The following is a 12,738-nucleotide window of genomic DNA, read 5'->3' on the forward strand; positions in this document are numbered from 1 at the left end:
TCACAGTGAACTCAGAGTCGTGCAAAGTTGGTCAGTTTGGGGTTCGGTTGGATCAACGTTGGAACGTTACAGTATTGCTACAGCGTTTACTACTCCACGGCGTGCAATGCCTTCTCATTTAGCCGATGCTAAATCATGCAGCGGTGCAGGAAGACTAGAATTAGTGGACGTAACCAATGCATCCCCACTTATATGCAGCTCTGGCCTTCGCATAACACGGAATGACTCTTTCCACACGCGCCGCCGAGGCTTCCACTAACGTATACCTCTTCCCCACCTGCAGACGTGGAAACCACGGAGCCGACCCCACAGACGCCCGACGAGGAGATCTACTCGCGCGGCATCGTCAAAAAGCCCTCATTCCGGTACGACAGCACCTGGCAGCGGCAGTCGGTAGGGCCAGACGCCGCCGCTCCAGCCACGCCCGAGGTCGGCCCGCGCAGCCGGGCTGGAAAGACCAGCTCGTTCCGCACGTTCCGCGCCGGCGGCCGACCCGCCACCAAAACAGCGAACCTGGCGCACCGGCCCAGCATCATCCTGGAGGAGACGCCGATGCGGCCGTTCAGCGTGGCGCCCGCGGACGGGCAGGGGGACGTGGCGGCGCCGGCGGCGGACGCCGATGTGTAGCGCTCGCCTGGCCTCGGTCGCGGCCTGGCGCCCGAGGTCAGCTGCAGTGCGCAGCTCGGGACCCGGAGACACGGGCGTGACTTGCACCGGCTCGGCTGCGTGATAACGCCTGAGCCGGTGGGTGCGTCATTGCGAGCCTCTGACAGTGCGAGCGAGGGCAAGGACAGAGTCAGAGAGACAGGCACCGCACGCAGACGCTTGGGAGTCAAAGTTCCCGTCAACAGAGCAACAAAGCGAGCGTGACGTCATGACACGGTATGCCCTTTGACTTCAAAGGCTTTGATATTGGTCTGTTGTTGACACTTATAACCTATGACAGTGTAGACGGCACTAATCGCAGCACAAATAACCAAGAATTGCCCAGGCGTTTCAACCTTTTCGTTTATCCTACGCACGCGGTGCATGCATAACTGTGGTGTCGTATTCCTTACCAGTTTACTTTTGTCGGCTTATGTAGCGTAATAATCAATGCATGCTGAAAACATTTCGGGGTATACTCATGTCGAAACTTCAGTATTCCACACTTTCAGTCGGAACTAGCTGATGGCGACCCCATTATTTTCGCGCGTGCATTGAATGTAAAGCCCACCGCAAGCATCGAATGAAACTGCACATTCTTCATTGATCTATGCAGCGAGCGGCGTCATTCGCTAAATGCATTGAAGTAGCTGTGGGCAACAGATTCTAACCGTTTGAGTAATGCGGTGTTTCCTGGCGTCGTTGCTCGTAATAGGTACAAGCCTCACGTTCTTTTTTCCTTGCTCCTCGTTACGTTGTATTCATGAACGAATGCAAAATAAACGATTTCGAAGTGTTTATTTCATCGTAACACATAGATCATATACTTACTGGATCAAGCGATCACATCATCGTGAATTCCCATCGACGTTGTTTCAATGCACTGTCTTCATCATAGGTACCTTAATAGTATGGATCCGTTGGCCTTTGGCCAACAACTTCGCCTTCCCTGTTTGTCTTAATGAATCGTGACTATGCATGACGATGAGTTCCACAAATCGTTATTTCATGTGAGCCTTCCGTGAATATTGAACCCCTGTCAGGGATATCTGACCGGAGCCGGGCAGGCGCCGTGATGGTTACAGTGCGGTGATGGGCACACGAGCATCGAAGGAGGATTAATCTGCAAGTCAGTTGTTCCCGCGGGCAGCATGAGGTTGAAGCCCTAACAGCTTCGACGGAAATACGGCAGTGACCACTGGCCACCCTCCCCGTCCGCTGATACACAGGCAAAGAAGGCCATGCTATAGGTCAAAAAAATGACGTCATAAATTGTCAGGTTATTTCTAACGGATCGAATTAGTTCTAATTAAGATATGAACTAAACACTCCACAGTGAGCGAAATTTCCCTATCATACGAGACTGCAGCCAAGCCGGTAACACATCAAACTTGACCCGGCACCCATCAGATAGATCACGACTATTTTGACTGAAATATGACTGAGATCGCTAGGTACGCGTTCGATCCGTCTGTGACAGTTTGCTGGAGGCAGGTACCGCCAGGCAGCATGCTGCAGGCACGATTACTGGCGCAGCCGTGCGCTGCACAAAATCGTGTTAGGCACAAGAATTGACGACGGTACGCCCGTCAACACCACAAAATTCGATTCGCGGCTCCACGCGCTCTGGCTGCCGACATACGGCATAAAATGTGAAAAACGGTCGAAACCGGCTGGATGTATCTTGGCCGCTTCTGTGCACGTGACATATGGCACGTGCTACTGCACATCTGGTACCACGCGATTCCCCGCTCGAATATTTGCCGGAACGTGTCAATTTCATGTCGCTCCGACCCTGTTTGCCGAGATGATGGCACAGTTTCAAACGTCTGTTCGTTGTGTTTGTCGTCCGTCACATTTTCGGTCCGCCTGCGCAAAACCAGTGGGCCAAAAACGGCCATTCCAGTACATGCCACGACCAAACTTCGGGCCGCAGCGACTCGCGGTCATGAAAAACCGCCTCGCGCGCCCATGCGTCGTGTCCAGATTTCACCCTCCAGCAACCCGCCTTTCGGCGCGTGCACGACGTCAATTAGACATAGCGCATGCATTTCGTGTACCTCTCACGGCATACATAGAAAGGAGCCGAACCTCCTCCGGCCGATCTTTGCAGTACGTGCGGTCAGAGCAGCTCAATGATCTGTGGGAGATCAGTTCTAGTCATTCGAGTGCTGCATTGTTTCGTGGTGTTGTGATTCGTTAGGCATGTGCAGGGGTGAAAAGAGTGCCTAACCTGTCACCGACAAAATTTCGAACTGTCTAAATTGTCAAATGTAGCCAAAACTATCAGGAACTGCTGCGATACAGCTCTAAACGCGTTTAACAACAAAAAAACACATATAAATCAAAAGTTATGGGGCGTAACCATTCACATTTTTTTCAGTCCATTTGTGCCCAAGTGTCATTTGTTGGGCATCAAGCATTGGATAATGATCCTCGTAATCAGGGATGCAGTTTGCTATTTTGGATATCACTTTGCATTATGTTTCATAAGTCACCATTGTTTACGGTCTATCCTCTCTTCTAAACTAATTTTGAGAAGCGAGGTCTCCGTTCGTAACCCCGAAAAGGATGTGCGTCAAATCTGGGGGAAAACTGGATTGAGCGCATATTCGAGGCAGGTCCAGGTTTTTCTTCCTGCCCCCCCCCCCGCTCACCTATAAGTATCTTGAAAAATTGCACCCCGTAATCATGCATTTACCGATAACATCATTCTACAAGCACCTGAAAACAATATCACTTTTGGTTTCGTGACGTCATCGTGCCATCAGCTGGAAGAGGTGGCGACTTTCATCATCTTCACATTCACTGGTGTTGCTGGTGCGGGCCTCAGACCTCCTAACATGAGCCCAATGTATTAGAGAAGAACCCATGCAGAATTGGTATTAGCAGATGCAAGCAAACTAACACACCTAGCACCTATATTTGGGTCTATATACAACGCAATGGCAATGAAAAGTGTTTTGTCTCACGCCTGGCCACCGGTCAGTACGCTAAGGGCGCGTTTGGCCAAGGGAAAATTAGTCAACGAATAATTATCTCTCCGATAACCATCCGCGGATATTCTCCATTTACATTCAGCCGGTCCGAAAATTATCCCCCGGATTATTCCATGCGCCATCCACAGCTAACGGTCACAGTTATGCATAGCGAAAACAGATTCTCCGTCTTGATCCTGCTCCGAATATTCTCTGGGATTCTCCCTCACTACGGAAAATTATCTGGGATACGCGCCCTAAGTCTGAGATGCAACGGGCAACGTGATGGGCCTAAACCAGCGATGCTCTGTCCCTTGGCTCACACCCGCTGTTCTGCTCAGCAGCAGGAAGCCCTGAATGAATCCTTGACATGCGTCGCTCCAACTTCTTTCTTTTACCTTTGAGGCTACGATTTAGGTATCCACAAACAGCAAACCTCCTACATCGGCAGGGCATTGTAGCGTTATTACCATGGACACCCTCCATGACAGATTCTTGGAAAAGCCGCACAGTACCTTTAAAAAATTGCCGATTGGCTGCGTTCTTCAACCCAACCAGCTTCTCACGACATGAGCATAGCCAACGACAACCCACATCCTCACAATGAACCCAATTCATTACCGCGCGACGGGCATTCAAGCCCGTCTGTCTCAATGGCACGACGCTAAAGCGACGAGTAGCAAATTGATCACGTTCGTCGCAAGATGCCGTGGCCAGCTGCGATTCTTACGGCTAGTAATAAGCCTAGTTATTTGGTATTTGACGCACTGATCTGATGGACATTGGAAAAACACAGGGTCATGACTGATCTGTGACGTCAGTACTGATATAGTAAATTTTGCAGTATATTTATGTCACCTGTTAAAAGCTATCCTGATTAAAGCTACTATGTCTGGCAACATCTTGTGGCTCAACTTGCTTATGGAGCGAAACGTCAATGTTCGACATGAGCTGTACAGAAGCTCACGCTACAAGCGTTAGAGAGTACAGACCAATACTAACCTTGAGTTTTGTCTAACTGTTGTAATATAATCTAGTCTGTTATAATCTGTGTTCATTTTAGACATGTTGTCAGCAATTAGCTCGCCTGTTCGTTTTTGTCACCGATGATATCCGGTAAATCAAAAACTTTTTCACCCATGCGTATGTGTCTCACTTACCTTGGTTATTTTTTTGGGTCCCCATCACATTGTTTGCATAACTATAGGCAAAATATACGAATCAGACGTGTCCAGTTCATTGTAGTAGGTTCACCATCGTAGGTTACACCCCTGTAGATGTATATCGATGCTGCTTCAGTACATTACCTTATCATTGGTATCTTATAAGAAGGGTAGCGTAGGTATCGTATATCAAACGCATCTTATGGCACCTTTTGAATGACGAAATGACTAAATGCATGAGCACTAGGGCAAAGAAAATCCACCAAAGGTTTGCGCATGGCAAATATGCAAAAAACAGACATTAAGGATTTCACGCTGAATGTCATCCTGGTTTCTACAACCATTTTTATATGTCAAGAAACGGTGAGTCATTGCAACCGCTGTATTTCAGGTGCTTTAACGGTCTTCAAACCATCATATTCTGTTGAAAACGCCTTCCACTAAGGACTTTCGAGCATGTGATGATGAAAGGACATTACCGGTCGCATTTATTGGTCACACAAACTTATGACGGTACATGACGTCATTAGCACCATTATTGGGCAACAATCACCAGCTCCCTCCTCCTGATAAAACAGAAATCGGGGTGCATTACTTTTTCACCGGCAATCCAAAGAACCACTGAAGCCAACTTACTTGCATGGATTACATTCCAATACTGACCCACCACCAATTCCCGGGCAGCCGGAGACGGCCTGACGGCCAAACGGGCAGCCGGAGAGTGCCTGATGCACGGTCGGCCGGAATTCCGGAGTTCTCTCGTCCGCTACGGCTGACGTCCCTCCGTGTCCGGCATCAGGCGACAGGGCTGGCCTCCGCCCCGTCAGCAGGAGCCGACGGTGGACACTCGCTCCGCACGGCGTGCCGCCAGGGCTCGTTGATCGGGACGCCCTGCCAGAAGCGCACGCGCTCCTCGAACAAACGCTCGCCGACCGACGGCTCCGAGTTGAGCCGCATGTGGCGCTGGCTCTGCGAGGTGAAGATGGGCCAGTCCGGCATCGGCAGCACGTCAGAGCTTGGCCGACCGGTGCGAGCGAAGCTGGTCCACACGCTGACCATGAAGCGGATCATGCGGTCGTCCGGCGAACCGGGCACTATCGGCGACCTCTCATCGGTGCTGAAGAGGTAGAGCAGGTCGTCGCCATGGGTGGGGCCGAAGTCTGGCGCTCCTGGAGCAAAGATGAAAGCTAGTGACTGGCGGCCCGGTCCCGTGTGGTCCAGCAGATATTTGTAGACGGGCGCGTGCTCTGAGGCTAGCCGGACCTCCTCAGAAAATGGAGCGATGAAAAGGCGGTCAGTGAGGACGCGGGCCAGCGGCAGGAGGTTGTCAGAGTTGACTGTTGCGTTGCCGACGTAGAAGTTGTAGACTTTGGTGGCCTGCTCCAGTGCATCGGCGCCGCAGTCCAGGATGGGCGACTCGGCTTTGGTGGTGAGGTCGGACACGAGACCCCAGAGTGTAATGTTTCCAGCGAACAGGCCGTCTGGCGACATCGTGCGTAAGATATTAGGAAGAAATAGGGTGCTCTCCTCTTCCATCACGCCGTTCATCCACGGAACCAAATTGAAGTTTCCGGTCTCCAAGATCGTCCTCGGGTCGTCGGGTAGAAACGGTGACTCAGATTCGCGATCAACGCGAGGTTGGAAGTACCTCTCCTGTTCGGCGTCCAGGATAAGAATCGCACCAAGCAGGTCGTGAGCAGGTACATCTCTGACACAATCCACCATGGATGACACGTCATCAGTGGAGCAGTTCACGAGACTTGCCAGCTTCTCCGCCAGTCCATATCGTCTACCAGAGGCGGCGAAGCTCGCAATCGAGGTGGCAGATTGGCTAATGGCATGCTGGAACAAACCCTTGGCGAGGGGGCTCAGCACCAATAGAGAGACACTAGATCCGCCTGCCGACTCTCCGAAAATGGTCACCTGTCTTTGGGTCGCCCCCGAAGCTGGCAATGTTGTCCTGAACCCATCGCAGCAACATGACCTGGTCTAGAAGGCCGTAGTTTCCGGGCGCGTTTGCGTCATGCGTCGTGAAAAACCCGAACGGTCCCAAGCGGTAGTTGAACGTGACCAGCACCACGCCACTGTCCATCAAGAATTGAGGCCCCAGAAAGTCGCTGTTTCCGTCACCGAAGGTGAAGCCACCTCCGTGGATGAACACCATGACGGGCAGCCCGCCTGCCGCACCCTCCGCTGATGGCAACTGCGGCGTGTACACGTTGGCGAACAAGCAGTCCTCGGAGCCATCGCGCGTCTTGTTCTTCAGCGGGTTCAGCTGGTAGCAGATACTGCCGTGCTCCATGGCATCCACCACACCCGACCAGACTCCGTGACGCTGCGGCGGCTGGAAACGGAGCGCTCCGAGCGGCGGGCGAGCATATGGGATCCCCTTGAAGCTGTAGAAGGTCCTGCCGGCCGAGCTCCTCCCCACCACTCCTCTCAGCAGGCCCTCGCGGATCGCGACGAGTGGGCGGGACCCCTGGTGGTCACATCCCACCGCCACCACCACCAGCAGCGTCACGCTCAACAGCGTCTGCATCACGATGCACGCGTAGGCTTCTGGTCTCCGCTGACGGGTAGCCACGGCAGCCGACTTTGCGAGGCACCCAGCCGCTGGCCGGACTGTGGGCAACTCGGGGTGCTCCCGGATACTTGAAGGCGACCGCTGGCCTCAGGCAGCCAATCAGCGTTGCCTAGCAAATGACGTCACAGTGTCGCCCCAGGCGTAGAGTTGGCTACTGCTGAGAACGGAATGTCAGTGTGACAAACTTGTCCGGACCTGTAGCTTCTGAGCGACTGTTAGCGTAGTCAAGTTTCAACTCTCATGCATCTGGTACCTGTTTGCTCAATGACAGCTATGTCCACAACTTGCTCCACACCCGGGCTCAGGGGCTATCCATGACTTAAGTTCCGCATTTCTTGCCATTTTCTAACCTTTTCAACCTCGGTACGCACTGGTTTTGCCAGGAGAATATTAGTATTTCCTTGATAACACTTCGTTAAACGCAACTTCTTCAAAATAAAACTTTCATTTATCCCTTTTTTGGTATGGTAGTGCTTAGCAAAAAACAGACACGTTGCTTGTCAAGAGTTGGCATCCGGCAAAACCATTGGCATCCGGCAAAACCATCGGCATCTGGGTTCAGATTATCATTTAAATAAAAGAACCTAGCATGCTTCGCAACCACGTGTGATCGGAACATCACACCGTCAAAAATGAAAACAATGAAAAGATCCAGGATTTTCAAAAGGTCCTTGGACGAAGACTGAAAGAAAGGCCACACCAGAAAATTTTTCAAAGCTGTATAAATGCAAGCTGCCTGTTCAGGCCGTTTGATTATGCAACGCCGCAGTACGATCATAATTTCACTTGCGCATGATTAACATAAAGAACATAAAATTGTCAAATCGCAAAAGAGCTGAAGAGTCCGGGCTCTGAAGAGGTTTGTTTTGAAGCGTTTTGGGGTTAATTGATATCTGAAATCGCGGAGTTGAAGACCAACAATCGTACAAGCACACATGTGGGTCCTTGTGCGCATATTAGCACGCGCAGTCATTCTCGGAACCATGGACCCACTTGCTCTTGGCCCTTTTTAAACCACATCAAAAGAGCGTTTTTTGCGGTCGACCTTGATAGGTGATCTCGGAGACCCGCCAAAACCTCAAGAACTAAGCAAGCTAGAGCGACGGAGATAATAAATTGGGAACGTCTCGTTAAACCGCATTAAGTAGGTGGGCCTGAATAATGGTGAATATGACCTGGGGGATTGAGCATGTCAAATCAGACTATATAGATCAACTTAGTTTTATAGGCAAACTCGGTTACCTCAAGAGTGAATGCAGAATACAAAAAGCGGGTTTCAATAGCGACGTTAGAGACCCTTCATATATGTAGTATAGGTGTCACCAAGTCTTTGAAGCATGTCTTTGAGGAGGACTGCTTAATAAGAAATAAAAAAATGTGCCACAAGTATGTTCACAAATGCGTTTTCCATGTTCGTGTTCTTCTAAATTTTTGAGGGCACAGTTAGAAAACAAGTTGGGAGAGCCTCCACCACTGCATAGGAAACTGCAGGACTCGTCCCATCCGTATTCATGGGTGTCCATGGTGCACCATGGTCTTTGGGGCTGGGGCCGGACCTGATTGTGCACAAGCGGCCTGGAAGCATCCTCTAAGTAAATCATTCACCTAAATAATATGCATTCCTCAACACCAGGCTCTAGATAAAGTTAATCAAGGGCACCAGCAATGGGCAGATTTTGGTGGTTGTTCCACCAATGTGCAAGTTGCATAAATCAAACACTTCACCCCTCACCCATCCAGCACTCCACACAAATATGTTCGTCCGCTGAACGCGCGCCCCACGTTTTTCCAGACCGCATCCAGTGTTGCTAAATCAAAACTTTGCTACGGAATCGGCGTCCTAAATTTACATCTTTTGATATCACAACACTAGTCTATGTAGCGTCTCAGAACTGGCATAGAACAACTTGATATTTCAACGACTTGTAGAAAGTAATATTGTGCTTTCTTTGATCACTCGTATTTTACAAATGACGGTCAGATAGCCGAAAAACCTAGGTTGGAAGTTTGGGTGACACTTAAACGCAGCAGTGACGAATGCAAAATAGACACATCCCTCAATTGCATAGAAAAGTTAGGACAAAAGCACTGCTTGAACGTTTTTACGCAACGTGATTTATCATTCTGATAAAATTTTGGTATCGGCCTCAGTTCAGTATGAAGTTCGCCTCAGTTCAGTCATCTAAGCCGCAAAGAGCGCCTTTAAATAGGCCCCTACTCATCTTAAGACATGATGTCGGAAACCATCAAAAATGCATGGTGTACGAGAAAGACAAATGTACATATAAGAACAAGACCATTTTGACTCAAAGTCTCTGAGCTACATGACCCAACTTCCAGGCATCATTTCATATGCCTAAGAACTTCATCCGTTTTTGCTGGCAGGAGTAAGGCAATGCCACGTCTAGGGTGGCAGTCGACATCCCTAGGGTCGCAATCGACACCTCGCTGCCGGTGAGAATGGAACTATCAGGGGCTAATCTGGTGCCCGTGTTACGACCCCGATTTGTTTATCTCTGTATATCACCTTGGTTTGAGCGTGGCTGGGGATCGGTGGGTTGTGGACTAATTAAGGCCCGTTAGAACTAGACCGGTGCGTCTGATCAAAGCGGCATTCGAGGTTATATTGCATTTGGACTGTTCCAATTGTCTCCGAGTAATTAACCCTCCTGTCATTACCTTGCGGTGTGATTGCGCCTCCATGACTCATGACCGTGTGGTGTGATGGAACATTTCAATGACATTGGATGCTATTAGCATGTAGATTGCAGCTTCCAGCCTCATTCTATGTTGATGCAATCTGTCAATGCTTGCCGCCTTATTGTCATCAAATATTGTTCAGTTATAGCTGTTTTTCTGTATGTGAGCTTTAATACATGATCTGTAGACATGTAGTTCATTTCAGCTTGCCACAAACTAAAAGAGAATGCATTTGGGCCTAAGGACTGTATTATGATGCACAAACTAAGTCATGTCAAATAGAGACAGGATGAGACATGCAGGATGTACGGTATGATAGTTTCAGAGAGAAGACATCATCTTCTCCATTCCTGTAGCTGACATTCTGTAGGATGCAGGGTATGATAAAGGATGGGCCCTGGTTCTTCTGTTGGGACACCTGGAAAATAAAGTCAGATTGCAGCCATTAAATGTCTCACATAATGCAAGCACTGCCCGTATCAAAGGTGGGAAATGTAACCCACAGGCCAAATCCTTGTTTTTTCTGGCTAACAGTCAATGGTGCACTCAGAAAAAAGTTGATTGTTGTGACTGGTTTTGTGGTGGAGCAGATGAAAAAGAGACAGTGTGTGGACTCATAAAAAATAATGACAAGGTGTCATTTTCCACCCAGATGGCATCAAAATTTAACGCTGGATTTAGCAGCATGTCACTGACATGATGTCAAGGAGGGAGTTAAAGGTCGTGGATTGCCCAAGCCAGAAACTTCAAGTTTTTATGGCGTATGTTCATTGGTGTGAGGTCAGCAAACTAAAAGTTTCAATACGGTGCCTAAAATCGTTCGGAAGCTATTCCAGAAATTTTTGATTGAGGTCTCAGGTCCCCTCTTAGGGTGGGACTTCCGGACTTATGCGAGATATTGGTGACTTGGGCGGATGCAGAGTAAAATAGACTGTACTCTGCAGTTTTATGTGACATTTGCAAATCACCGAGCCGTCTTAATGCTATATGACTCATAAAAGCACCAATGATACTGGGAAGCGGGTGTCCATGCAGGGGCGAAAGAAGTGTCTTTTCTGTCACCGACGAAATTTGGAACCGTCTGAATCCTCACCCGGGTCAAATATTTTACAAACCGTTGGATTATACCTCTAAATGCAATAAACCACAAAAAGCAAAGACAAATTACATGCGATGAGGCATAATCATCAAACATCTTTGTTTCGGGACTTGATTTGCACTTAAGTTTCCGTTGCTGGCCATCAGACACTGAATGAGATGGAGACTAACCTAGCAGAATTATCGGATAAAGGCATGCTTACATAACCAGCCTAAAGGCATATAACTTCCTATTCAGTTGGAGAGGCGGGGGGGGGGGGGGGGGGGAGTCGGGATTATGCGTCCGAACCAGGGATGCAATTTCCTATTTCAGTTATCATTTTTATCCATTATTTGTAATTTATCGTAATTTGGGATTCAGCACCCAAAAACTGATTTTGAGAAACTACACCCCTGCTGCCAGCTGCCAAAAATTGCGCCAAATCTGGGAAGAAAACTTTTAAGTGTATTTCTGAAGCAGGCTCAGGTATTTTTCTTTCAGCACCTGCACCTTCCCCCTCCCCCTCCATCCTTCACCCCTACGCGTTTTGCAAAGCTGCATCCCTGTAGCCCTACATTTACCGATAACATGGTTTTACAAGCACCTAAAACAAATACTTTTGTTTTCGTGACGTCATCGCACAATCAGCTGAAAGCGTTGACGACCTTCATTATCGTCGCATAATCATTGTCGGCGCAGAACTCGCACTCCCTAACATGATCCGAACTATGTAGAGCAAAACTCATACAATATTGATATCAACAGATGCAAACGACATTTTTGAACACCTCTGGCACCATCATCGGTCATGGTATACATTGGTATCTCATCTTATAAGAGAGCATTATACGTCAATCGACGTTTTTAAGGTAGGACATATCATAAATAGTCGTAAAACAGGTCATCTAAACTCTTACCTTGCAACTTAAATAACTATGATAGCCAACATCCGAGCGCTGCAAACACACAGCAACCGTGATCACGGCGCCATTGCTACGCGTGGTGACAACATTACTGCGCATCAAGAATCATGAAAATGTAAGGGGCCACGGTAACAAAAATGCAGTGAAATATACTTCTTGCGGATTTAAGCAGTATTCCGTACTGTTTGTAGATTGTTCGACATGGGGGGCAAATATGATGTCTTTGGGCGGGGAATGAAAACCAAAATGGGGACGTGGCGGCTAAGCAAAAACTTCTTAATACGGTGCATACAAGGCCATGTAATAGGTGTATATATATGGCATGGAGCATGGAGGCCAACGCGAGGAGTCTTCCTGTTTTATTATTATTTACGATATGTTCCGCCTCAAAACGACGAATGATGTACAATGTTTTTTAAACGCTAGGTGCTATTGTATACGTACACCTCTTCATTTACGTGCATATGCAATGCAATGGAAACCAAAAGTGTGTTATTGCATGCCTGTCCACCGACCAGTGAGCCAAGTCTGATGTGCAACGGGCAATGTTGGATATTCTTCAAATAGTTCACCTTTTTTGGAAAAAGAAATCCTTCTGCTAAAAAATGTGGACTACTTGAATTATCCTGGCTTCCACGAACCATTTGCATAGGTCTAAAAACGGTGA

General features: G+C 48.6%; 1 pseudogene; it reads right to left on the reverse strand.

Annotated features, from left to right (window-relative positions):
- Positions 1-5,259: 5,259 nt before the first annotated feature.
- On the reverse strand, positions 5,260-7,428 carry LOC119102519 (carboxylesterase 1E-like; annotated as a pseudogene).
- Positions 7,429-12,738: the final 5,310 nt, after the last annotated feature.

Source organism: Pollicipes pollicipes, unplaced genomic scaffold, assembly GCF_011947565.3.
Source record: "Pollicipes pollicipes isolate AB1234 unplaced genomic scaffold, Ppol_2.1 Scaffold_5724;HRSCAF=6776_pilon_pilon_pilon, whole genome shotgun sequence".
Taxonomy (NCBI): Eukaryota; Metazoa; Arthropoda; class Thecostraca; order Pollicipedomorpha; family Pollicipedidae; genus Pollicipes; species Pollicipes pollicipes.